Source organism: Neofelis nebulosa, chromosome 11 (assembly GCF_028018385.1).
Source record: "Neofelis nebulosa isolate mNeoNeb1 chromosome 11, mNeoNeb1.pri, whole genome shotgun sequence".
Taxonomy (NCBI): domain Eukaryota; kingdom Metazoa; phylum Chordata; class Mammalia; order Carnivora; family Felidae; genus Neofelis; species Neofelis nebulosa.
Window position 1 is genome coordinate 66,692,164 of NC_080792.1, and position 25,237 is coordinate 66,717,400.

Below are 25,237 nucleotides of genomic sequence, written 5' to 3' on the forward strand. Positions count from 1 at the left end.
AAAAATCAGTAACGTAAAAAGCAGTTTGGTTGAAATGCTTTGTGTTTCTTTCTAAACCCTTCCAAAGTAAAATAAATGTCTTTCTGGTTATGAATAGGTTTGCTGGAGCGTATTTGTGCCTGGTGGGGTGAAGGTCCCCCCCATGCAGAGGCCTTTCTCCGGGGCTGGAAGGAGCCACACGGGGGCAGTATCTGTCTGCCACTGCTGCCCACACTGCCTGCTGGGGGGCTGGGAGGTGGGCCTGGTCCCAGAGCGAGATTCGAAATGTTTGCGGAGGGGTGTCTCTGGAACCCTCAGGGAAAAGCTAATGCCAGCTCAGGTCAGATGATGGAAAGGAATTGTGTTCTGTTGTTTGTTATACTGTCAGATGTGATCGCTGGATTGGGGTAATATTTTAAAATTTTTATATTTTAATGTCTCCTAGAATATTTAAAGATAAAATGTGTCTGGGCTGTGCTGGAAAATACTTGTGCAAAGGAAAAAAAAGAGATAAAGCAGATATGACAAAATGTTAATACTTTTAAAATCTAGCCGACGAGTGTATGTTTTCTCATAGATAGATAGACAGATAAAGATATATCCATATATCTCTAACCTATGTAGCTAATATATATATCCATATAGGTACATAGATATAGATATCTAATCTATAGATATCTATCTAATACCTGTATCTATGTGAAAAAATATTAAATGCATTCTCCTATACCTATGTCTGTGTTATATCTAATATATCCATCTAAGAAAATGTTAAATGGAACCCCACATACTCATCAGCTAGATTTGAAAGGTATTAACGTTTTATTAATAAATATCTATATCTATACCTCAATTTATATCTATCTAAATATGAAGATTTTCCATTGAAAAAGTACCTGCATGCAAGTGCACATTCAAAGGTGTTTTTCCCACTTAACTCATTACTTCTAAATGATTTTGCTCTCCTTGTTGTTTTTTTAAAGATTTTATTTTATTTATTTTAAAAATGTTTTTATTTATTTATTTTTGAGAGAGAGAGAAATAGCACAAGCGGGGGAGGGGCAGAGAGAGAAAGAGAGAATCCCAAGCAGGCTTTGGCTGCATTGTCAGCGCAGAGCCCGCGGAGGCTCAAACCCATGAACTGTGAGATCATGACCTAAGCTGAAGTTGAGTGTTTAACTCACTGAGCCACCCAGGTGCCCCTAAAAATTTTATTTTTAAGTAATCTCCACACCCAATGTGGGGTTCAAACTCACCACACTGAGATCAACAGTCACGTGCTCCACCAACCAAGCCAGCAGGTGCCCCAATTTTGTTCTCTTTGAACAAAAATACAGGATGTTATGATCCCGTCGCTTTAGAAATGAAATCGAATAATGGAATTTAGAAGCCCTATAGGTTTTTGTTGTAAGAATTGTTTTGAAGCCCTATAGATTATTGAGATGAACATAAAAATAAGATCAAACTCCAAAATGCCTCAGCTTTTTGTCCAGTGGCCAGGGCACTAGTCTGAGCTGATAGCCCTGTTGTGAACAAGGGACTCACTGTCGGATTATCTACCCATGGCCAAATCTTAAAAACTGGCAGCCTACACTTCTCAGAAGGGGGCTGGCTGAATTCCGGGGACTGCTGTGCCACCATATAAAGTCACGATGCAGCCCGGTGGGAAGCCAGCGGCTGAGTGGGCTGGGATCAATCAGCACAAGCCGGGAGCAGGGAAACGTGCAATTAGGTAAAATGCATTCTGTGCCATGCAGAGCGGGTAGTTGGCTGGTCCTCTGTTCGGCACTTCCCTGCTTTCCTCCTGCCGCCTCACCATCTGAGGCTTCCTGAGTAAGGACTTACTGGTATTTGAACAGTCGGCCTCCCTTCCTCCCTTACGTGAAGACAGGTCGGGCAGGTCACTGAGTAGCCTGGTCCTGGAACGGGGTCCTCGTGGCAGATGCTCATTTGTTTGTTGAGTAAGGGAAGGGTCAGAGAATCGCTAGTGACTTTCATTTTTTTCTTTATGTTTTCCTTTTGGGTTTCAGATTTTCTATAAAGAAGACATTTTATACTAAAAAAAAAAAAAAAAGAATAAATGCTGCCTTAAAAAGTAAGTGTGTGTGGAGCAACAGGAACTCTCATCCACTGCTGGTGGGAATGCAAAACACTACAGTCACTTTGGAAGACGGCTTGGTGGTATCTTACAAAACTAAACATACTCTTAACCCATGACCCAGCAACCACGCTCCCTGGTATTTACTCCAAGGAGTTGAAAATGTATGTCTACACAAAAACCTGCACGTGGATGTGTATAGCAGCTTTATTCACAATTGCCAGAACTTGGAGGCCACCAAGAAGTCCTGCAGGAAATGAATGGTCCATCCAAACAGTGGAATATTTCTTGGCACTAAAAAGGAATGGGTTAGCAAGCCATGAAAAGACACAGAGGAACCTTAAATGCATATTACCAAGTAAAAGGAGCCAATCTGAAAAAGCTATATACTATATGATTCCAAGCATATGGCATTCTGGAAAAGGCAAAACCGTGGAGACAATACAACGATCAGTGGTTGCCGGGGAGAGTACAGAGGATTTTTAGGGCAGTGAAACTAGTCTGTATATTATAAAGATGCAGGGGATGTACGATACCAAGAGTGAGCCCTAACGTTAACTATGGACTTTGGGTGACAGTGACGTGTTACTGTATGTTCATTAATTGTGACAAATGTCGCACTCCGGTGGGAGATGTTGATAGTGGGGGAGGCTGTACGTGCGTGGGGACAGGGTGTGTGTGGGAAATCTCTGTGCTCTCTGCTCAATTTTGCTGGGATCCTAAAACTGCTCTAAAAAAGAGGCTATTAAAACTTTTTAAAAAAGTAAATATGAGGCTCAGAGAGACTGGCTCACAGTGTGGGGTTGCTGAGGTAGGTCCCAGGCACAGAGTGAGACCGTGCATGCTGTCCCCACACGTCGGGGAGAAGAAGGCTTGCTGAGCCAATGGAGTCTGCAGAGAGCCGCCTCTGAGAATGTGGATGTGCCGGCCGTTCCCACTCATCCCTGTGCGTGCCAACAGCCGTTTGCTGCCTCACCGGGCCTCTCTGGCACGGTCACTTCAGGTCACCGGCAGGCGTACTCTTTGCTGCAGATCAGAGGGAGAACTGACCTGAGGTGGGGGGTAGCTAGCATGAGGAAGGCCCAGGAGGAAACTCTCCCTCTGAAAGGCCTTGTCCCTTTTCTGCAGGATATGAGCCTTCAGGAGCTGTGGCTGGCCAGTGCCCCCCAGGCTTGCTGGGTGGGGAGCCGAGGGGGAGGGAGCCCTGAGCATGCAGCCCCTGGCAGCGTCGGGAGAGGATGCTGTGGGCAGCGGAAGGGAGGGCACAGCTAGGCTGTGCTCAGACCTGACCCTAGGGCTGCATGGGCTGCAGAGACAACCTCATGTGGAAGGTCATGCCAAGTCCACAGTCTGGTCTGCTCTTGTCACCTGGAACATTCTGTTTTCCTTTGCCTGTGATCCTGCAGCCACCTCGACTGCTCCCCCATGTTGGTAGGGAGGGTGGGGGCAGGGGAGCAACCACTCTAAAGTAGTGACTTGCTTTCTTCTCTAGGTCAAGGGGCCCATCCCTGTGCCTGGTGTGTTCCGGGTGCCTGGTAAGGACTCTGCTGGGTGTAGAAACAGCCTGTGTGGGCTGGAGTCTGAGGGGTGGAGGATATGGGGCCTCGGAGAAGCCCCTGGAGGTGGCCAAGACTGGGGGCTGGGCCTGCTTTCTCAGGAGGAGCTGGGCTCTGCCGTCTGGGTCCAGGGGCAGAGCACACGGCATGTAGGACCAGCCAGGCCTATAGGGCAGCTGCATGTTCCCCTTCTTAGTGGAAATCCCTCTCTTTCACCCATACATTGTGTTTGACTCGGTGTGTTTTTCTTGGCTTTAATGAACAGGATTAGTTACAGTCTTTGTAATTTTTGGAATTGAAGGTATTTTTAACAAATGCAGCCAGTATCGTGGGAACATCCTGAAGTTGCTGGCATGTCTGTAGTCTAAAATCAACCCAGTCCCACCCCCAACCTTCCTCCCTGAAGAGTCAAAGTCACTCAATGGGATGTCTATTTTTGTTCATTTCGATTTCAGACTGAAACATGGATAGAACTGAGGAAATTGGCATTCCCCAACTGTTATTCCTTCTTCTTTCTCCTGCCCCAGATCTATGAAAGCGAGGTAGAAGGTAAAAAGGACCAGACTGTATGGCATATCCAGGCAGGGCAAGTGCGTGGGCCAGTGGGCCTGCCCCTCCCAGCCAGACATTGATGCCCCCACTCGTCAGTTAACTGCATGCTCTAGCTGGGAACAAGCAAGACAAAAATGAAATACATCAGCAATCACGAAGTTATGGAGGTGCATTAGTTATCAACTGCTGCACAACAAATTATCACACACTTAGCAGCTCAAAACAGCACAGATTTGTGGTCTCACAGTTTCTGTGGGTCAGGAATTCGAGCATCAGCTAGGTCCTCTGCTTGAGGTCTCTTGTGAAGCTGCAGTCAAGGTGTTGGCTGGGGCTGTGGTCTCATTGGAAAGCTCCACCGGTGGGGTCCCCTTCCAAGCTCACTCACGTGGTCGATGGCAGGACATAGTTCCTGTGGACTGTTGGACTGAGGCCACCCTCAGTTCTTTGGCACATGAGCCTCCCCAACACATCAGTTTGCTTCATCAAAGCTAGCAAAAGGGAGAGTCCTGAGTCTTTTGTAATCTAATCCCAGAGTGACATCCTCGACATTGCCGCATTCTGTTGGTTAGAAAGCAGTTACTCAAGGATGAGGGATCGCACTAGTCATGCCTTCCAGGAGGGAAATCATGGGGCCATCTTAGATGCTGTCGGCCACAACACAATGTAAAAATGGTCATGCCCTTTGCTGGTGCATGTATTCATCTCATGGGTGTGGTAAGTGGTAACCTTTGCAGAAAGTGCTTTGGCTCCTCGTCCGGAGGGGGAGCACCGAGGACGAAGTCCTGACTCAGGACCCTCTAGCAATCCAATTAACCACTCTGACCCTCAGTCTCTTCCTCTTTAGAATGGGGATCATGGCAACTGTTGTGCCATTTTGTGGCAGTTTTAGATTTGATGTGATAAGCATTAAGCATTAAAGAGCTGGTCAAGGCAGCTGACTCATAGCAGGCACCCAGAAATTCTTGCTGAATGAATGAATGAGCTTCCTGTTGATACAGTGGGGGCAAAGCTCTGTCTGGAGTCTTTGGTAGCAAGAAATACATGAGGATTCCCTCAGAATATTTGGATTCTGAAACCCACTCCAGCTCCTGGGGAGTAGGGGCAGATCAGAGGCCCTAGCCTGGACTTGGGCTTTTATTATTTAGGAATAAAGGTGTCTGACTGCTGGCACACACTGTCCAGAGAAGAATGGACAGCTCAAATGACAAAGGAACACATTTTTCTGGCTTCTCTTAAAAAGAAATCTTATCTGATTTTGAAAGTGATGTTGGTTGGTGGCAGAACTCTAGCAGAGGAGCTGGCCTAGGTGTGTCAGAATAGTGGAGTGGGGTGAGCTATACCAGGGCACAGACAGGACCCACCCAGACCTGACCCTTGGAGCCCCGGGGAGCAGAGCTTGGCAGGAGGGGCTGGGACAGCTCAGGGGTGATTCTGACTTTCACTCTGATCATAAAGCACTGTGAATGCATCATCCCTTGTGGGTGAGGCTGTAACCTGGGGTGTTTTCCTATGTTTGCTCTCCCTCAGGTAATGTCAACACCATTTTCCAGTTACTTGGATTACTCTGACCACCCCATGCCCCTCGCGACGTGAGACTGCCGTCATCAGATTGGTGCGTGGCATTCTAGGCCTTTTTCTCTGAATTTCCATACTTACATATTTAATAACAATACAGTTTTGGATTTTTTTTTTTATAAAAATGGCATCCCGCCACACACGGCATCCTGTGGCTTACCAGTTTTCTACTTGATAATATGTCTTAGTATCTTTCCATGACCAGACATGTTGCTGATGCACATTCTTTTCATTGCTTCATGATGTTCCAAGCTATGGACACACTGTGTTTCATTTGCCTCCCTCTATGCATGAACGTTTAGATTGCACCCAGAGAGATTTTGCTTTTATAAGCAACACTGCCTCTCTCTCTCTCTCTCTCTCACACACACACACACACACACACACGAGTCTTCTTTCTGTAGGGGAAGTCAAGAAGCAGAATTGCTGGGTCCTGAGGGACGCATATTTAAAATTTTGGTCTTGGGGCGCCTGGGTGGCTCAGTCGGTTGAGCGTCCGACTTCGGCTCAGGTCATGATCTCGCGGTCCGTGAGTTCGAGCCCCACGTCGGGCTCTGTGCTGACAGCTCAGAGCCTGGAGCCTGCTTCTGATTCTGTGTCTCCCTCTCTCTGACCCTCCCCTGTTCATGCTCTGTCTCTCTCCATCTCAAATATAAAGAAACGTTAAATTTTTTTTTAATTTTGGTCATATTAATAATACCATATTGCCCTCTGACATGTCTGTATTAATTACCTTCTTACCAGTGATGTATCTGAGTACCATTTCTCATCATCCTTGCTATTACTCAATATTCTCAAACTTTTGGTTTTTTTTTTTTTTAATGTTCATTTATTTTAGAGGGAGAGAGAGAGAGAGCAAGTGGGTGAGGGGCAGAGAGAGAGGGAAACACAGAATCTGAAGCAGGCTCCAGGCTCTGAGCTGTCAGCACAGAGCCCGACGCAGGGCTCACCAACTGTGAAATCATGACCTGAGCCAAAGTCAGAGGCTTAACCAACTGAGCCACCCTGGCGACCCGATTTGGATCTTTTTTAGATGACCCTTTGATCTGAATATAGTTTGTTCAGCTTTGTTAGCATTTGAAGAATTCATTCTATACCTGGTGCCTGTCAAAGGCCAAGGTCCTGGGAACATCATTACTAAAGACTAGGAGTGTTCATTAGTGATGTATTACCTGAATCAACAGAGAAGGGGAAGTGGTCAAGAAAATAAAAAACAGAAACATGTAGAGAAGCCCATGGCAGGGGTGAGAGCATTCTTCATGCCATCTTCTGCCCACGGACCATATGGTCCTAGGACCCCTGCTCCAGGTTCAGGATCATGGTGGTGACACTGGCTCTGCTCTGTGGCAGCACTGGTCACAGGTTCCTGGGAAAGTCTTTTATGAAGTCTCTTCACAGGCTCAACTCCCGACCTTCATGTACATCAGGATCCTCAAGGTAAGTGTAAGTAACAAGAGGAAACCCCCATCCACAGTGAGACTAAGTGACCCAGATTCATCTATTATAATCACTCACTTTATCAGAACAGAGAATCCCCAACTGAAGCATGCACAACTAGTGATTCATTTGGTCATTATCCAGAAAGAAGAAAAATCTCTAGGTCTTTGATTTATCCCCTTAACTGATTTATAAATATCAGCAATTGATAAGCCTACTTAAGCCCAGATACAAAAGATTTTTGTAGACAGTTGTTATGCCAATCTTTGGGCATGAACACGAGTATTTTGTAACCTAAAAGGCACACGATGATTGAAACATAACACAGTTTATTCATCATTAACCTAAGCATGCTGAAATTCTCTTTTGACTGGACGTTTTTTCCTTCTTCTCTTTTCACCCTGAACTTAGTAAACAACAGAACTCTGACAATAGATTTGAATAAATTTAAATTTAGAGGATGACAAACAGATCAAATTATTCCTAGTGTCCTTGTTTTAACAAGATGAAGGAATTGGTCTTTGTTTTAGGCAGTGGAGATGCCAGGAAATCCAATCCAGTTATAGTTTAGGCCAAAAAAAAAAAAGACACATTCATAATTCTGTTCTGATTTGAGAATGATGATGTCAAAAAGTGTTGTCAGAGAATATAATATTTGCTTTAAAGCAAGAAATAGCGACACATAATATTTTGAAAACATAATAATATATAATATTATTAAAATAGTATATAATATTATTAAAAACATAATATTTTGAAAACAGTAATAAATGTTAATGATTACAGGGAACTTTGACTTTTTTAAAAACAAAAAAAACTGTAAAAATTTAATATTATGTTAAGGCACAGAGACATAACATAATATTTTGGTATATTTCTCATACAGATCTTTACACACACACACACACACACACACACACACACACTAGTTCTCCGTAAGGCCTCCTCATACCTCCACGAGCACTGACATTGTTTAACGCATTATCCTCTGCCAGGGGAGGAACCCATCTTGCTGTCTGGCAGGACCAGCCGATTCCCAGAAAGGTGCCCAGCCTCCCCACCTTTCCCAGCCTTCCCTCCAAGTCCTGGTGCCCCCTCGCTATGTCCAGGGCTGAGGTCTCCACTTGCTCTCGGTGCTACTTTGTTCCCTCCCTGCCCCACGCTCTGGGGCCCAAATCAGTCTCTTGCTGTCATTTTAGTGGGGGTTAAGGATGGAGCCAGGATAAAGCTGGCTATGTTAAAACCTGAAGTTCCAGTCATTTCTTCTACTAGTTTAACGGTTTTGCTATGTCCCTAGAGCTCTTCAGTCTACAGTTCAATTTTCTGTGGGATATATGACTGAAATCTTTATTTTTTTTCCAAATGGCTAGACAGTCATCCCAATTTTATTGACTAGTATGACCATCTTTCTGCTCACATGAATAACATTCCATAGAATATCAAGCACATGTGTATCTTTGTTCATGTGGGCACATTTTCTGGGCTTAGATTTTCTGAACTGGAAATTACAGAGTCAAAGACACGAGCCTTTGGAGGCTCCTGGGCATGCTACCAACCACTTTCCAAAAAGATTGCACCCACATGGGAGAGAAGTGTCCATCCTTGGGTATTCTAATTTTTAAAAAGTTTCTATTGTGGATAGGCCAAGTATCTCAACATTGTTTAAATTTATATGTCTGTAAAAATTAGTAAGAGGCCACTTCACAACCATTAGGATGGCAATTATAGTAATAAGGAGGAGGAGACAGAGAAGAAAGAGAAAAAGAGGAAGAGGAAGAAGGAGGAGAAGGAAGAGAAGGAGGAGGAGACAGAGGAGAAGAAGGAGAAAAAGAGGAAGAGGAAGAAGGAGGAGGAGGGTTTTTGATAATGTCGAGAAATTGGGATCCTGTACTTTGCCAAAGGGAATGTAAAACAGTGCAGTCACTGTGGGAAACAGTATGGTGGTTCCTTAAAAAGCTAAACATAAAGTTGCCATTTAATCCAGCAATCTTACTTCCGGGTATATGTACAAAACAATTGAAAGCAAGGACTCCAACAGATACTTGTACACCCATGTTCATAGCAACATTATTCACAATAGCCAAAAGGCAGAAACGATCCAAATGACCATTGACAGAAGAATGGATAAGCAAAATATGTATCCATACAATGGAATATTATTCAGCCTTAAAAACGGAGGAAGTCCCAACATGCTACCAGGTGGATGAACTTTGAGGATATGGTGTTAAAGTGAAATAAGCCAGTCGCAGAATGACCAATACTGTATGATTCAATTATTGGGGTAGTCAAATTCCTAGAGACAGAAAGTGGGATGGTGGGGCCAGGGGCCAGAGGAAGGAGGAGGAGAGGACATTGTTTAAAAGGGACAGAGTTTCAGTTTTGCCAGATGAAAAGAGTTCTGGAGATGGGTAATGGTGATGGTTCCACAACAGTGTGAGTGAACTTAATGCCACTGAACTGGACACTTAAAAATGGCTAAAATTATAAATCTTTTGTATATTTTACCACGGTGTGGGGGGGGAAATCAGTGAGTGGAAACTTTCTTCAATGATGATTAGACAACCCTATTTGCTTTTTATGTGAGTTTTCTCTTCACACTCACTTACGCCTAAGCTCCCAGTTATCTGGAGGAGGGGAGGGGTTCATTTCAGCAATCCTGGGCTATGGCCAGACTGGGCCTTCTTCAGGCCCTGTGCAGGGTCTGAGGAGGTTGGTGGAGGAACAAGGAGGATGGCGCAGAAATTGAAGAGGCTTCTGGGCAGTGTTGGGAGGGAGGAGCCCTGGGGAGGACTTGGGCTTCGTCAGGCTTAGCATCACCAGACCCAGTTGGATGGAGACAGGTTGCTAAGGAGGGTCCCTTCTCTGAGAGGGGTCCTGACCTCCAGAACGTGTTCAAAAACACCCAAGCGTCTGGCCTCTGGATGTCGAGCTGCTCCTCTCAGGGCCCCAGCTGGAATGAATGCCCAGCAAGGCACTCTCGGGTCTCACTCCCTGTGTTCTGAGATCTGGGCCATCTGGAGTCCTGCCACCTGGACAATGAATCTCTGAGACAAGTGGGGCTCCTTCATGCATCACAAAACCTTGGAGGAGGGTTCTAGAAAGTATATGCATTTCCCCTGTATACATCTCCACCTCTAGTACCTGCTCCAGGGGTCTCAGCCCACAGCCCTGAGGTCCTAGGCCCTAATAAGGCCCCTGCACATTTCTAGTCAGGCCCTGCCACCAGGGGGCAGTATAGCCTGCAGGAGACTACTGTCCTCAGAGCCCTGGTTCTAGCCCAGAACTGAGCTCCTTGGGTGGACCATCCCCAAGGCCCTGGCAGACACTCTTAGCTTAGATCTGGAAGTCATTCTCTATTGTCCCAGTTATCTAAGAGACTGGGAACCTCTCAGGTGTCTGCTAATGGGGAGGCAGCCAGAGGAGGCCAAGGCACAAGTGGGGTTTATTCCTGGGATACCGGGATACCAGGATACCAGGCTGGTTCAGGATTCAAAAAGTAATCAAAGTATCCTACCATATTGACATGCAGAGAGGAAAACTCACATGATCCTATCAAATGATCAGAAAAAGCATTTGGAAAAATTTAACTTTTATTAATGATAAAAATTCTAAAAGTAAGAATAAAGGGGGAACTTCCTCAGCTTGGTAAAGAGCATCTACAAAATACCTACAGGTAACATTAAGACTAAATGTTCTTCCTCCAATGTCAGGAATAAGGCAAGGATGTCTGCCCTCACCAATCTTATTCAATCTAGTGCCAGAAGTCCTAGCCAGTGCAATAAGGCAAGAAAAGGAAATAAAAGTCACTAATATAGGAAAGAAAGAAATAAAAGTGCCCCTATTTGCACATGACATAACTGTCTTCAGGGAAAATCCTAAGGAATCTACCAAAAAACCCTATGAGAACTAATAAGTGAATTTAGCAAGATCACCCAGCATACACATCCTTCCCAAATTAATTATCTTTCTATAGGCTGGCAGTAAATACATAGATGCTGAAATTTAAAACAAATACAATGCCATTTAAAATGCTCAAAAAGTGAAGGGGGCACCTGGGTTGCTAAGTCAGTTAAGCGCCAGACTTCAGCTCAGGTCATGATCTCACAGTTCGTGGGTTCAAGCCCCACATCAGGCTCTGTGCTGATATCTCAGAGCCCGGAGCCTGCTTCAGATTCTGTGTCTCCCTCTCTTTCTACCTCTCCCCCATTCTCACTCTGTCTCTCTCTGTCTCTCTCTCTCTCTTTCTCTCAAAAATAAATAAACATTAAAAAAATAAAATAAAATGCTCAAAAACCGAAAACTTGGATGTACATCTGAGAAAACATACACCAAATGTGGACACAGAAAAGTGCACAAGGCCGAGAAAAGAAAAAAGAACTGAGTTGTTTATACGCACAACAACCTAGATGAATCTCCAGAGAATTATGCCTAGTGAAAAAATCCACTCCTGAAAAGTCACACACTAGATAATTCCATTTCCATTTATATGACATTGTTGAAATGGCAAAATTACCAGAATGGAGAGCAGATTAGTGGTTGCCAGGAGTCAGGAGGTGGGAGGAGGGTAGGTGTGGGTATAAAAGGGCCACAGGAGGGAGCCTGTGGTGACCTGACACCACCAATGTCAATATCTGGGCTTTGATGTTGTGCTGCAGTTTTGCAAGATGTTACCACTGGGAGGAACTGGAGAAAGTGTGCAAGGGGGCCTCTCTGTATTCTTACAACTGAATGCCAATCTATAATTATGTCAAAAAAATGTTTCATTAAAAAAGTTTTTTTAAGTGCAGAACAGGTAACAATGTGTCATTCGGATCAGAACAAATCTCAAGCATGCAGACTCTGGGGCTGGTGTTCACCTAACTGCACGCCTAGCAATAAACTAGTATCTGCAGTTTTTGAAAATTAGAATCTGAGGCTACCCTCAGAGACCCCATCAGGAGCTCTTGTGAAGCACCCAGACATTGTGTTGTGTTTGTTTGTTTGTTTGTTTTTAATTTTTTTAATGTTTATTTATTTTTGATAGACAGAACACGAGAGGGGAAGGAGAAGAGAGAGAGGGGGACACAGAATCCGAAGCAGGCTCCAGGCTCTGAGCCGTCAGCACAGACCCCAATGTGGGGCTCAAACCCACAGACCGTGAGATCATGGCCTGAGCTGAAGTCGGTCGCCCAACCTACTGAGCCACCCAGGCGCCCCCACACATTGTATTTTTAAAGCGTTTCAGCTTCACTCTGGGGCAAGGGCCATGGGTTTGTATTTCTTTGTGCTCAGTCCTTGCTCCTCTCTCCTTGTCCCCACCCCACCGTTGCCCCCTCAGAGCTCTGCTCTCTCTGCCCCTTCCTCTCTGTGGCCTCCATGTTCCTGCAAAACTTGCCTCTCCTCCTCCTTCAGGTTCCCTTCAAGGAGCCCGGCTTCCCTTTGGGGCCTACAGCGCCCTAAGCAATGGCATGGCACATGGGTGCCCCACGGAGGCTCATCACCTTGCACAAGAGGGGAGGCAGTGCATCTTCCTCCCCCTGTGACAAGGACATCCTCGTCAAGGAACCCATTTATCTTCTGCCCTCTTGGGTCAGACTCCCTCTTGGGTCATACTTGCTAAAGAAATGGGTTGCAACACAGCCCTGTGTGTTTCCACACATCTGGGGAGGTGGCTGGTCTTCCGCCACAGGAACCTGTTGGGGAGGCTGGAATGTGCCTCTTGGCATCCCAGCGCACACGCCTCGACCAGCCTGCCTCTCAGGCTCCCCTCCCCGCGACTGGGTGTTGGAATCACAGCCACGCCCTGTGCAGAGTGCTCCTACCTGCTACCTGCCTGTGGAGCCCTGTGGCCTGTGTGCATGGGCACAGGAATCTGCTAGGCGGACTGGCATCTGGCAGGAGATTGGAGGAATGAATGTCTCAGCCACAGCGCCCTTGAGTCTGCAGTCGGCTTTTTGATTTATGGTCGCAGCCAGCGTGTGTAGAAACCACAGCAGGACGGACTTGGGTGAATCCAGCTGCTGGGGTCGCTTCATGCTGGGTCCTCACTCTGCATCTCCCTATCCATCCCTGCCCTGCCTTCCTGCCCTCCTTCCAGGCTCATTGTCCCCTATCTCCCCCCACAGCCCGCTCTCTCTCTAACTGGCCCCTCGGCTTCAGCCATCTGGCATCACCCTGCCTCCCAGGGATAGGGGGAGCTGCTGCCACAACCAAGTTATTCCCCCTAAATCCTTGGTCTGCTCGTGCCACCCACCCCAGAACCACCCTGGTCTGTCTCACCATGTTACAGCCTTAGGTCCTTGACCCCCTCAGTCCAGGCCCACACGCTGCTTCGCCAAACTCCTCTTTTCCAAGGTTCAAGTGCTGAACCCAGAACCCTTCCCAAGTGCTCTGTCTGCTGCGCCTCGGCCTTCTCTGGCTAGGAGGCAGGGTTTGCTGGCCTCCTGGGACTTGTAGCTGTTGTAGGGTGCTCAATGGTATGTCATATCCCCCAGAACCGATGCCCCCAAGGGCAGAGGTAGGATGGATGTGCTGGATCAGGCCTTGGGAGCCCTGCCCTCAGCCCTGGGGCCCCGGGCCCTCCTCCCTCCTGGCTCACCAGAACGGTCTGTCTCCAGACCCACACATTGGCTTTTGTCTCTGTGCCCTCTGGGTTCCCTGTGGCCCTCCTTTGCCAGCTCTTCTTCCTCTGGCCACCCTCTGCTCACGGGCAGCCAGGGACCAACTTGCAGCAAGAGGAAACACCAGGTGCTGGGAGTGGTCAGTGTTGCTCCATGGGTGGGGGAGGGGTCAGGGGTCACAATGGCAATACATGAAGTCAGAGGGGGTCCTGTCTCCATGGGTTAGGGGACAGACCCCACTGTCACATGCCTCCCCACCCCAGCTTCTGCAGACACAGGAGGTGATGGTGCAGATAAGGCTCAGATTCTGATGTGACACCCCTTGCCCTGTTCCCACTTAATCAACGTTTCCAACTGAGCACAGCCCATCACATGTGCTTGGAAGCTTGTTTCAGTCAATGCTGTCCTGTCAAGGCGAAACCACAGCCTGGTCCTTAATTAAGTGCAACGTTTAGAGCCCAAGGTGCTGAGTCTTCATGGGTCAAGGTGGGAACCTGATCGTGCTGCTTGGGAGGGGACGGGTGCCTGGGGGAGGGAGGCCTCTGCAAGACAGCATGGAACTGAGTGCTGGCCAGAGGGTCTCACCCCTGGTCCCTCCCTGAGCCTGATGTCCTGTATGGTCAAGTCAGCTTCTTCTTGATCTGCGCCAGCAGAGGGCTGGCTGTCTCCTGCAAAGGACCTCAAATGGTGTGGCAGATCAGGGCCACAGCCTCTCCTCTTAGTGGCCAGACAGCCCCAGTGGGCACAGGCTCCTTCTGGGGTGTGCTGGAACTTACAGAAAAAGAAAGTACAGCGAGCTCCTTAACGCTTTACCTCATTTACCACCTGTTTCTGTTTTGTCTCATTTCCTTTCTCACTTTCTGTATAAATATGCATGGCCCCATCACACTGCTGATGAGTGTTATTCCTGGACACTTGGGAAGTCTGGTTTTTCAGCCCTAAAACTGCGGTGTGTTTCACTTAAGAGCAAGAACACTCAGCTCAAGTATTCTCCCCCCCCCCCACCCCCGTTTCACCCACTGCCCTCCCTTCCCCTCTGCTTCTGGATATCCATGCATCTGTTCTCTGTATCTATGAGTTCATTATTTTTTTGTTTTACCTTCCACATATTAGAGAGATCATACGGAATTTTTCTTTCCCTGCCTGACTTATTTCACTTTGCATAATGCCCTCAAGCTCCATCCATGTTGTCTCAAATGGCAGGATTTCCTTTCTTCTCGTGCCTGAATAATATTCCATTGTGTACATATACAATAATTTTTGTAATCCATTCATCCATTGATGAACATTTAGTTTGCTTCCATACCTTGGATATTGTAAATAGCACTGCAATGAACATAATGGTGTAGATAACTCTTCAAGTTAGTGTTTTCATTTTCTTCAGATAAATACCCAAAAGTGGGCTTGTTGGATCCTATGGTAGTTCTATTTTAATTTTTTGAGAAATTCCCATGCTGTTTTCCATAAAGCTGAACCAATTTACATTCTCACCAACAGTGCAGAAGGGTTCCCTCTTCCTCACATCCTCAGCAACACTTGTTATTTCTAGTATTTTTTGGTAGCAGCAGTCTAACAGGTGTGATGTGATATCTCATTGTGGTTTTGTTAAGTATTTGATTCAGGAAATTTAACATTGATGCAACACTGTTATGGATACATAGTTCATATTCAAATTCCACTAGTTGTACCAATAATATTCTCTCTAGCTATTTTCTCCCGACCAGGACCATGCCCTGAATTTTGCTGTCAGGCGTTTGGAGTGACCCCTTGGCTACTGTGTCCCTGACCTTAGCATCTGTGAGCACAGGCCACCTGTTCTGCAGCATGTCCCTTGCTTGGTATGTCTGACCATTTCTTCCAGGTCAGATGTTCATGGCCACACATTATGAGTGACACCGAGTCCCTTTCCAAAGGCCCAGAACACTCCGGGCAAAGGTGATGCCTGCCAGGTGTTCTCGCCTGTGCCAGTGATAAAGGAGCCAATGGGAGAAACTCTGAGGCTAAGTAAACATCTCCCTGGGACCTCTCCCCCAACCATTTTCTAGCACCTATTGGCAATTCTTGCCTGAGTCAATTATTACTACAGTGATTGCAGGATAATGGTCTTTAAACTCCTTCTCTTGTTCTCCATTTATTGGTTGACATTCTACTGCAAGGAAGAATTGTTGGTTCCCGGTCTCATTTGTCTGTTGCGATATGGGCTTGCAGGTTTTTGCTTTATTCAGGAAGTTATAATCCGTTACTGTCATTGCTTATACTGATGCTGTCAGCCTGGCTCCTGCGTCCTCCAACATGTCCCCATCCTTTTTGAGCACTTCCTTGCTCTCTGCCACTACAATCTGCTCCAAATCCAGCTTACACTTTCACTGCCCTAGCCCTGGATTCCACCACTTCTCCTGGGTTCCTTTAGAGCAGAATGTTTCTTCAACACCAAGTCTAGGAGCTAGGTGTGCTCATTTTCACCAGGGTGTCATCTGGGTGCTAGAAAGAAGTATAATGAATAGCACCATGAGTTCACGCTGTCACTTCTAGCCCCACCCTAACACTGCGGATTCCTCCTTGCGTCCACCAGACCACATCTGCACCACCTCCCCAACTTCTGACAGAATCCCTGTTTTTCTTATCTAGTTTGTCCTCTGAACACACAAGACAGTTCTAGAATTGCTATACCCACCACCGCAAATGGCAAACCTACAAAGCTTGGTCTGAATCTCTTCTTGTCTTTAGGCTGAGTCTGTGTTTAGAAATTAATTGAGTTTTTTGTTTTCATCTCTGTCGTTTTCTTAATCATTTGAAATATGGTTGGGTTTGGCTTTCCGTTTGTATTCAATTTTAGGGTACCCTATCCATTGTTCTTGACTGAATGTTATTTACGACTATAGCAAACATTAGCAAGGTTTAAAATCAGAGCGATAGATATGGTTTCTTCTGCATATATCAGGAGATAGATATCTTCACATGTGGTCTTATTTTTCTTTCTCAACAAAAGATAGCATATTAATTATGCTTGTCAATGTAGTCTGGACCTACTTCTTATGGACCAGGAGGTCACCCTACCCCAAGACATTCCCCTGCGTGGCTGCTGCTCTATGGTTCCAGATTATTCCCATAGTTGCAATGGCCAGTAATGACTATATTTGTTCCCATGCATTTCACACTGTTGGAGGTGTATCTTCAGGGCAAATTCCCAGAAGCAGGATTGTAGATCCAAGGGTAAAGGCATGTGCGGTCCCATTAGATACCCCGGATTCCCCTTGGCACAGAGAAATTTGCAGCCTGCGCTTGTGAGGTGCATCTACCCCACAGGGAGCTGTCGTGTCAGCTGAGCCATCTCAGGGTGGGTCAATGAGCACTTTCGTCTTTGTAAATGAATTTGAGCATCTCTTTGTGCATTTAAGACCATGTTTATATTGCATGTTGCGTGTTGTCTATCTTTTGCCCATGTTCCTATCTGTCCCCACCCTTGATTATTAAGAGTTCTTTATATACTAGGGATATTGGCACATAACCTGAAGGTACTCTCCATTTGTTATGTTTCATCCATCTCTACCTTTGCCAACTTTCAACACGGGGCAGCGTTGTTGTTTTTTGTTTTTTTTTTTTTTCCACGTCATTGAATTTTTTTTTAATGTTTATTTATTTTTGAGAGAGAAAAAGCGTGAGCAGGAGAGGGGCACAGAGAGAGGGAGACACAGAATCTGAAGAAGGCTCCAGCACAGAGCTGAGCTGTCAGCACAGAGCCTGACGCAAGGCCCAAACTCACAGACTGTGAGATGATGACCTGAGCTGAAGTCAGTCTCAACCAACTGAGCGACCCAGCCGCCCCCACGTCATTGAATTTTAATCGTTTGTTTATTGCATGGTGTTTCGAGTCTGTCTGCAAAGGAATCCAGCCATGTTTCCCCCCATCCTCTCTGTATGGTTTCATTGTTATGTTTAGAACTTTGCGCTGTTTGCAATTTAATTTTGTGAAGGTATGAGGTATGCATCCAATTTTGCCTTTTCCTAAACGGCTTTAGGGGCGCCCAGATGGCTCAGTTGGTTGAGCGTGAGACTTTGGCTCAGGTCATGATCTCACAGTTCATGGGTTCAAGCCTCCCATTGGACTCTCTGCTGTCTGTGCAGAGCCTGCTTCAGATCCTCTGTTCCCCTCTCTCTCTCTCTGCCCCTCCCCCACTTGCACTCTCTCTCAAAAAGAAACTTAAAATAAATAAATGACTTTAGTGTTATTTGCTTAAAAAATTTTTTTTAAGTTTATTTTTATTAAGTTTATTTTTTTTAAGTTTATTTATTTTCAAAGAGACAGAGACAGGTAAGCAGGGAGGGGCAGAGAGAGAAGAGAGAGAGAATCCCAAGCAGGCTCCACACTGCCAGCACAGAGCCAGATGAGAGGCTCAAACTCACAAAACTGTGAGATCAGGACCTGAGATCATGACCTGAGCCAAAACCAAGAGTCAGACACTTAACCGACTAAGCCACCCAGGCACCCCATGGTGTCATTTGCTTTTAACAAGTCCGTCTTTCCCCTGCCTTTGTCATATACTGAATCTCCAAATGTTCCTTAATTTTCTATACCAGTAGAAATAGAATCCAGGCACATGTATAATTTTAAATTGTCTAAGAACCACATTAAAAAAATAACAAGAAACAGGTAAGATGAATCTTTTTTTTTTTTTTTTTTTCTAAATAGGCTTCTTGCCCAGTGTGGAGCCCAACACGGGGCTTGAACTCACAACCCTGAGATCAAGACCTGAGTTGAGATCAAGAGTCAGATTCTCAACTGACTAAGCACCCCCAGTTTTAATATTTTTTAATTTCGTGTAGCCAGAATATCATTTCAACATGTAGTCAATATAAGCGAATGATTAATGAGGTAACCTGACTTCTTTTGCTCACAAGCTTGGCTGTGTTATTCTCACAGCCCATCTACATCAGGACCAGCCACATCCCAAGGGCTCGGCGGCCACTCGTGGCCAAGAAGGACTGTGCTATCCTGTCCCTCCTGCCCTCCTGTTCGGGGACAGCCCTGCACTGTGGTAGTTATAAGGGTGCAGACGGTGTTTGCATGTCCCAAAAGGATTTTATTCTTTCCATGTAGAGGCTAACTTTGCTCAATGCTGGTGCCTCTCTCCCCAGAGAATATCCTTATTTTTCATTAGGACCTGTCTTCTCGAAGCATCAGGGGCAGCTGGAATTTTGGTGAGAAAGCATGAGAAATTTCTATTTTGGGGGGAACTCAGTCTAGGAAAATGTATCTTTCCTTCATTTTGCTACTGGAGGTCTGTTCATCTGCTGGATACTGTAAAATGTCTCCTTAATTTGAATACTGGATTTTCTTCTGATTCTCAAACCTCAAACCAGCTTTGTAATAGCTTATTTGGAAGTTTTCTGAAATGTAAAAATAAAAATAGAAGCCTTATTATATGTCTTATTATTTTTCTTTAATTAAGTGCCTGACGTCTTGGGCTGCTGGAATACAATTCTGAATAAAATGAACTCTGGTTTTTTGGGTTTTCTTAAAAGATGTGTCTGTGCTAACATCCCTGACTTTACACTAAGTAGATTTTAATTGCCTTTCCACAAACCTTGGCTTTTTCTGCTTATTCCATTTCACTCTTTCCGCTGTGGCTAATCCTTCCCTATGTAAGATTCTTGCCCGGTAGAGGTCCAGATGCAGCTTTCTGCTGGGAGTCTGTGCTCTGGGTTTGAGCATCGCCTTGGGGAACGCCAGAGTTCTTCCTGCCCTGCCTCCTGCTCAGAATTCCACAGCCTAAGCAAATATGTTTGGTCTCTTTGGTCTAGCCACTGGGGCCAGGCCGACCACACTGCCGGACTTCTGAGCGAAAGACTTGCAAGGTTAGCAGTAGGGGGAGAAAAACAAAATCGCCTCCTTCCCCGCTGACCTGGCTTGGTATGCAGACACTCGTCACCATTACTCAGCTCCTGACAGAACAGGAGCTTCAAGTTTTCATCCGGAGAATTGCACGCGGGGCAGGGTTGCTGTGTCTGCATAAGAAGCCGGTTTTCCTCCAGGGCCACCCGACTCCTCCTTGCCAGGCAAGCTCCCCGCAGTGGGGTGGGGCAGGGCAGCCTGGTCCCGGGGCTTTGCCTGTTTTCCTCCTCTTGGCCTCCCTTCAGCAATCTACTTTTTAACTTTTTTCCAGTAGGCGACAGAGTCTCAATATTCAAAATTCCAGAAGTGTAAAAAGATGCAGACATAGAGAATTCTGCCTGCCTCTCCCGCCTGTTCACCAACACCCTTCCTGTCGCCCACTGATGGGGCAACTTCTTGGTACCCTTCCAGGGTACTTGACGCATGTACAAGCACATGTGTGTATGCACATATTTTCTCCTACTACCTTTTTCATACACATGGCAGCACACTATGCCCACAGGCCTGCAACTTCTTGGGGGTTTTTTTGTTTGTTTTTTTTTTACTGTGGTAAGAACACTTATCCTAAAATCTATCCTCTTAATAATTTTTTTTTCGGCATTAACTATAGGCACAGCAGACCTCTAGAGCTTAATCGTCTTGCATAACTGAAACTATATCCCCCATTGAATTGTTTTTTATTATTTAATTTTTTAATTGCAGTAAAATGTACATAACAAAGCGTGCCATTTTAATTGCTTTTTTTAAAAGCTCTTATTTTTTAGATAATCTCTACACCCAACGTAGGGATCGAACTCACCACCCTGAGATCAAGAGTTGGAGGCTCCACCAACTGCGCCAGCCAGGTGCCCTGCCATTTTAACTACTTTTAAGTGTCCAGCTCAGTGGCATGAAGCACATTCAGATTGTTCTACAGCCATCCCAACCATCCATCTCCAGAACTTTCTGTGATCCCCAACTGACACTCTGTTCCCATTAAACACTGGGTCCCATTTCCTTCCCCGGCCCCATGGGAACCACCATTCTCCTTTCTGTCTCTACGCATTTGACATTCTAGGGACCTCATTCATGTATGTGGAATCTTACAGTATATATCCTTTTGTGTCTGGCTTCTTTCATTTAACATAATGTCTTCAAGGTTTATTCATACTGTAGCTTGCGTCAGTTTCCTTCTTTTTAAAGCCTGAGTAACATTCTGCTAAGAACTAAGGACACATCCTTTTCTCTCCTCAAAATGCTCCAGTGGTTCAGCCAGGATGAAAACTGGAGCTCTCACCCCCTTCACAGCCCTTAGACAACCCCCCCACCACCACCACCACACCTGTCCCCTCCCTGGGATGCAGTGTGTGACACCTGCCCCACCCCAAGCCTCTGCCCTGTGCTCTCCACAGCCCCCCCACCAGCCACCTCCCCTCGAGCTGCCTTCCTCCTATTGCTCTCCATAGCTCTTCTGACCTCACTACACACTGCAGAACCTACGCACTTTATCTTGATTATTTATGTTCTTCCCCACTTAGAGAATAAGCTCCGTGAAGGGCAGAATTTCTGTCTGGGGTGCTTCCCCAGAAACCCACTCAGCGCCAGGCTCACATGGGTCCTCAGTCAGGATATGTTCAAGGACTTCAATGGTGCAGTTCAAGGATGAATGGATAAACGTGGTATGTACATACCATGGAATATTATTCAGCCTTAAAAAAGGCAGGAAATCCTGACACCTGCTACAACATGGATGAACCTGGAGGACATCATGCTAAGTGAAGTAAGCCAGACATAAAAGGACAAATATTGTATGATTCCACTTATACGAAGTACCTGCAGTAGTCAGAGTCATAGAGGCAGAGGGTGGAATGAAGGTCGCCAGCAACTAGGGGAGAGAGTTGTTTAAGGGGAGCAGAGTTTCTGTTTGGAAAGATGAAAAAGTTCTGGAGATGGATGGTGGTGAAGATTGCACACAATGTGAATGTGCTTCATGCCACTGAACTGGACACTTAAAATGGTTAAAATGGTCAATTTTGTTATGCATATTTTACCACCACCACCACCACCCTCAAAAAAACTCAATGTGTTCAAAGGGTGAATCTCAGGATCTTTCCAATAAGCACACACGAAGATGTCCTTGCATGTCTATAATGGCGGCTAGTGTCTATAGAACTGAAGCTTCCCTCACGGGCTGCAGCCTGCTTTGCAGACACACTTCCAACCCCAGTCTCAGAAGCCCAGTGCAGCAGGGTTGTGCCCATTTGAGGGGTCATGGACAGCATACACAACTGGCTGTCCTGAGCTGGGTATCAGGAGAGGAGCTCTGACCTACCTCGGCTTGGCCTAGATGCCCCAGAACTAGCCCCAGCCCCCTGTCCCAGGCCCCAGACTGCAGACCCCAGACCCAGACCCAGCCTCCAGACCCAGCCCCCAGACCCAGCCCCCAGACTGCAGACTCCAGGCCCAGCCCCTAGACCTAGACCCAGACTCCAGACCTAGACCCAGACCCCAGGCCCAGCTTTAGACTCCAGAGTCCAGACCTCAACCCCAGACCCAGCCCAAGATCCAGCCTCTAGTCCACAACCCCAGACCCTGACCCCACTCCCTGGCCCCAGATCCCAGATCACAGCCCAGGACTCCAGACTCAGACCCCGAACCCCAGTCTTATAGCTCTCTGATGCAGGGAGTCACCAAGTGGGTTCTCACCTAAAAGACAAGTGTGAGTGGTGCTCATCTTCTGGGTGGTGGCCCATTCAGACGTTCTAGAAAAGCTGAAGTCCTGCGCATAGGTGGCAACTTAGCACAAAGACCCTTGATGGTAGGTTAGGGTGCACTGGGCCCTAAGGGGCAGGTCTGTCTCTATCTTGTCTGCCCTGCCTCCTTCCAAAAAATCTCTGGGACATCTGTGACAACAGAACTGGGGCCTCGGTGAGACCCCGGGAGAGCCCACAGGTCAACATTTCTGTTCTCTGGGACAGTTTAGTTCCCACCTGGACTCAATAAACTGCTCCTGGCAGAAATGCAGGGGGTCAAAGAAGAGGGAGCAGGAGAAGGAGGCCTTATGGAATCGGGAGGGAAGCAGGAGCTGCAGGAAACAGGATGTTGGTGGCACCGGGGTAGGACTGAGGCCTACGTGGCTCCAGCCCACTCCTGGCAGCTCTGGGCATGATGCTCGCCCCCACACAGTGGACACAGCCCCTCCCCTCCTGTATCCTTCATCCTAGATGGGAGAAATGGATAATAAATCGAGGCAATCAGAAAAACACAGGACCTTATGACCTTAGGATCCAATAACTCCCTGTTAGCTACCCAACAGAGACGAAAACATGTCCTCACAAAGATTTGTACACAAGTGTTTATATTCATGACAGACAACAAGTGGAAAGAACTTGAGTGTCTATCCATGGACAGATAACCAAACGTGGCCCATCCACACAGTGGAATATTATCTGGCCATAAAAAGGAATGAAGTTCTGACACGCGCTACCACAGGGACGAATCTTGAAACATCATGCTAAGCGAAATAAGCCAGGCACAGAAGGCCACCTATTGTCTGAGTCCATTTATATGAAATGTCCAGAATAGGCAAATCCAAAGACACAGAAAGTATATCAGTGGTTCCTGGGGGCCAGGGGAGGGCAACAAGGAGCAAATGTGAGGGGAGTTCTTTCTGGGTGATGGAAATGTTCTAGCGTTAGAGAGTGGTGATGGATGCGTGACATTGTGAATGAAATTGTGACATTGTGAATGACATTGTGAATGAAAATACACTGAATTACACACTGGATGAGGGGGGATTCTGTGGTATGCAAATTACATTTCAATAACAAGTTTGAATTTGATTGTGGGGATGGTTGCGCAATTCTGAGTATAGTACAAACTTTTGTGCACTTTTTTTTTTTTGAGTAAGCTCTACACCCAAGGTAGGTCTTGAACTCAGGACCCTGAGATCGAGTTGCATGCTCTACTGACTGAGCCAGCCAGGAGCTTCTATACTACAAACTTTTGAATGGCACTCTTTAAATGGGTGAATTGCATGGTATGTGAATTATCTCAATAGATATATTATATGTATATACAGGCACGCGACCAGGGGTTGTGTGAGAAGGCCCAGGTGGCACTCATACTTGACTCCAGGTAGAGGGGAGGCCCTGAGGGGTTGGACTGAGCTTAGTGTGTTTGACGGAAGGTGATGAGGTCTGTTGGCCAGACCCCCCAGGGTGAAGGGAGAAAGCAAGGCAGGCATGGGAGAGTGGGCTCGGGCTTCTCATGTGGGCCTGTGTGCTTGGTGAGGGGTGGGACCTGTTACCTAAAGGTGCAATTCTCAAGGGTCTCCACTGCAGAATGGAGTGCCCAAGGCTCAAGTTGAGGTAGTAAAGATCAGAGTGGAGTTGGGTGTTGTGATGGGCTGAACTGTGTCCCCCAAAGTTCATATGCTGAACCCCTAACCCCAGCACCTCTGAATGTGACTGTGTTTAGAGATAAGGTCTTTAAGATTAAATGAGGTCATCTGAGTGGGCCCTAATCCAACATGACTGGATAAGAAGAGGACATTAGGACACATACACTCACAGGGGGACCACCGTGTGAGGACACAAGGAGATGACATCTGTCTGCTGGCCAAGGACAGAGGCCTCCGGAGAAACCAGCCCTGCCCACAGTGGATCTCAGACTTGTACCCCTCCCCCCCCAGAACTGTAAGGAAGTACATTATGTGGTTTAAGCTGCCAAGTCCGTGGTATTTGTCACAGCAGCCTGAGCCAGCTAATACAGGTGGTAATGGAGCGAGGACAGCAAAATTTGAGTATGTTTAGGACTTGCTGACAGATGTGGAGAATGAGGGAGAGGGACAAATGATGTGATCTGGAGATTTTTATTTGAGCAACTGGTGGGCAGTGTTGTCTCAGGTCATACGGGAAGCCCAGGGCAGGAGCAGGTATGGTACCTCAAGGGTCCATCCAGTGTGCAATACCTATGAGGCTTCCACATGCTGCCGTTGGAATGGGGGACAGCCAGCCTAGGGGGCTGGAGTTCTGGGACAAGGGCCCAGGAGTTCCAGCCCTCACCCGAGCTTGGGGTCCACAGCCTCCTTCACAGGCACCTTTCCTATGGGGAGCACTCCTCAGTGACTTCTCCTCACCTGCCTGTGCTGCAGCAAACAAAAACAAAAATCAAAAGGCACCCTTGGGCCGGGGTCTGTAGGAGACAGGTCGCTTCCCTCTCTCATCAGTTCCGTGCACTGTGCCTGTTACATGTCACAGGGAAGCATGTGAACAAGACGGGCCAGGGGACGGCTCTCAGGGGTTTGATTCATGTGAGAGGGACGCTAACACATAAATTAAAGAACCACCTGTGCTGGAGAGAGATGCACGTGGTGCCCAGGCCGAGCAGTCCATCCAGCAAGGCCAGCAGGCTGAGATGGCAGCAAGGAGGAGCCAGCTTCCACGAGAAAAGGATGGGCAAAGGCCCTGAGGTGGGATGCCATTTAGCCTGAGGAAAGAAGGGGAAATGGTGGAGCCGAGGAGACAGGCTGAGGAGGAGGGGCCGTGGTGGTCCCCAGTCCCTGCCC

At 46.8% G+C, this 25,237-nt stretch overlaps 1 long non-coding RNA gene across 1 annotated transcript; it reads right to left on the reverse strand.

The window, feature by feature from the left end:
- Window positions 1-4,336: 4,336 nt before the first annotated feature.
- Window positions 4,337-14,776, reverse strand: LOC131490535 (uncharacterized). The gene is made up of 2 exons (XR_009251118.1): window positions 12,999-14,776; window positions 4,337-4,743 (listed from the first exon to the last, which is right to left on the reverse strand). It is a non-coding gene; the product is annotated as an uncharacterized LOC131490535 (long non-coding RNA).
- Between the last annotated feature and the right edge of the window lie 10,461 nt (window positions 14,777-25,237).